The sequence below is a fragment of the Bidens hawaiensis genome, unplaced genomic scaffold, assembly GCF_021521415.1.
Source record: "Bidens hawaiensis isolate Kalapana, Puna unplaced genomic scaffold, B.hawaiensis_p1.1 tig00006990_1, whole genome shotgun sequence".
NCBI classification, from domain to species: Eukaryota; Viridiplantae; Streptophyta; class Magnoliopsida; order Asterales; family Asteraceae; genus Bidens; species Bidens hawaiensis.
Genome location: NW_027491479.1, coordinates 424388 through 427380, shown reverse-complemented (window position 1 = coordinate 427380; position 2993 = coordinate 424388). Strand labels below are relative to the sequence as shown.

The 2993-nt window shown below is 34.8% G+C and overlaps 1 pseudogene; it reads right to left on the bottom strand.

Annotated features, from left to right (window-relative positions):
- Positions 1-387: 387 nt before the first annotated feature.
- LOC143634086 (5-OH-xanthotoxin synthase-like) lies at positions 388-2573 on the bottom strand (annotated as a pseudogene).
- Between the last annotated feature and the right edge of the window lie 420 nt (positions 2574-2993).

Sequence of the window (2993 nt, the reverse complement as noted above, 5' to 3'; positions counted from 1 at the left end):
TTTTTATTCGATTTTGTAACTGATATTGTACTCGTATATTTTCCATTAATAATGAGAGTATCGTCGGTGTTTATTATTTTATTTTTTAAATAAAAAAGTGACCCATATTTCTTAAAAAAGTTGGTTAGTTGCTTTTATGTTTGAATAAACATCACCATACAATCTCAATTTGTATTTATTCATTTGGATGCTAGCTAGTTTGGTTTTATTTGAGGTTGCTTTTATGTTTGACCATAAACATCACCATACAATCTCAATTTGTATTTATTCATTTGGATGCTAGCTAGTTTGGTTTCTTTTGAGGATCTCATAGAGGATTAACTCCGTGTATTAGCATAGTACTTCCAAGATTTCTTTTTAAATTTCAAAATGTTTTTCAACCTATTTCGATTTAATTTTTCTAGCTTGTAAATACTTATTATGATTTTATATAATCTACTTTAGTTCTGATGTTTGTTCTAGTGATGTGCGGTGTTTCTTGGTGTGGTTAATTGGATAGATTGTTATTTTAGCTATTTATTTGTGGTTTGTGCATGGGGATGCATGTTACCTTCTGGGTGTCTCTAACTAAATTTCCTTAATCTATTTGCCTTTAACAATATTAGTCCTGAAAGACAAATTTAAGCATTAATTCAAAAAGATTAGTGTTTCCATGTGATGCGTAATTCGCTTGACAATACAACAGTGAGATAGGCTGCAAAGTTCACACACAATTCTCCATATATGATAGTATAATGTTCTCACAAATTATTTTGCGACATAGGAAAAAGAAAATTAGTAATGTATTGCTTTCATCAAATGATCAAAAGCCTTAAAGAAAGACAACTGTGTTTTTATATCTTTAATGTTAGGATGTTTCATGCACAATCTCAATCAATTATGCTGTAGTCTTTCCTGAGTAAACTTTGGCTAAAAGACACAAGTCTTCCTTGTTGGTCATGGTTAACCCAGGCATAACCTCCAAATCTATGTCTTCCTTCTTAATACCATCTGGCAACCCCCAATCAAACATGTAAACAAGATTAGCAAGCATAAGCTCCACCTCAAGAACTCCCATTGATATTCCAGGACAAATTCTCCTACCGGCCCCAAACGGGATTAGCTCAAAATCACTCCCTTTAAAGCCCACATCGCTTTTCAAAAACCTCTCTGGTGAGAATTCCTCAGGATTCTCCCATGATCCAGGGTCTCTTCCAATGGCCAGCACGTTCACGTACACTATGGTTTTCTTCTTGATATTGTAGCCATGTATAATTGTATCTTCATTTGTTTCTCGAGGTATGAGAAGTGGAGCCGCGGGGTATAATCGCAAGACCTCTTTTACCACTGCCTTCAGGTAGGTGAGTTTCGAAAGATCATCCTCATCAACTTTACCCTTGTTTCCAACCACATTTCTCACCTCTTCTTGTACTTTCTTCATTTCTTTAGGGTTCATTATTAGTGATGTCATCGCCCAAACCAATGTAGCCGCGCTATTATCAGTTCCGGCTACTAATACATCCTAAAAGAACAAAGGATACAATTAGAAACTAAAATGAATTATATGAGAAAAAAACAAGGTAATACCACAAGTGTGGTTAAATTAAAGGTAAATAATGTCAAGTTATATTCATATATTTCAAAAAGATAGCATGTAATAATTACTGTGAGGAGGGCCTTTATGTGATCATTAGTTAGCTCAAAGGGATCCAAGACTTTATCTTTCTTGAGTTGAATCAAAATGTCTATAAGGTCTTGGTCTTCCTCATTAGACTTGGGGGTTTGAGGGTGGAGGTGTTCATCAATTAGTTCTTGGTAAAATGAATCTAAACCTTTGAAGCACTTCTCTAGCCGATAAAATTTGCCCATCATCCTATCTATTAAATGCGCAAATATTGAACCAGGCCAAAGATCCGAAAGGAAGTAGTTCGTTATCGTAGCCTGGAGTTCATGAAGTAGTCGAAGAATCTTCTTACTCTCATCTCCATCTTCATACCTCTTGCGTTACAATAGTACTCATCACAATGTGGGAGATTACACTGAAGTTTACATGTTTAGACAAAAGTGCCAATTCATGTATCTTCTTCATGGCACGTGAGACCTCATCTTCGCGAATGTACCTAGAAGATTGCATCCTTTTTGGGCTAAAAAGGTAGACACTAAAAATCTTTCTCATCTCCTTCCAGTTCTTATTATATGGCGATAAAGCCACATCACGGCCATTGTAACCGATTGTTTTTATGCCGTGTAGTAATGGCCTGCTACAAAAGTTAAGATCTTGGGTTTTTAAGATTTCTTTTGCTAGACTCGCGGAAGAAACGACGATGGCTGGCATAAAACCTATGTTGAGAGATAGAATTGGACCATAGGATTTGGACAGGTTCCATAGGGAAGTATGGAGGCTTGAGTTATCGATCTGGTGCATGTTTCCAATGAAGGGTAGTCCCCGAGGGCCGGGTGGACGACTAGTTTTTGATTTGCTTTTGAAGATTTTTGGAAGAACGTAGATGAAAGATAGTAGGAGAAGAGACATAGGAAGAAACTGAAGAAGAGAGTCCATTTCTGGTATGTTATTTTTGAGTATTACGATGTGTTATATATAGACTATATGGAACTAATTGCGACGACATGTGCTTTTAAGTAATGAGTCCATGCATAAATAGACGTACTCTATAGCAATATTAGCCATAAAACAACATTTTCAATATTTAGGTGCTTATCCTAGAAAAAATGGACCACATGATGTTTTAGCTAGCGAAGTATATTTGAATTAATATATTTTTGGTTAAAAAATGGAAACACTAGCACTAATGGCCTAGATCGAAATAAACATCGGAATATTTGTCGTAATTCATCAATTTTATTAATCAAGAAAATAACTTAAAAATTGATTAATTCTTCATTAACCATAACAAGAATTTTTTGGGGTTTATATAAAGACTCGATTACAATTAAAAACGACCACAAACTCCTATTTATCTATTAAATAAAATTCCATCTCTATCTAATAAACA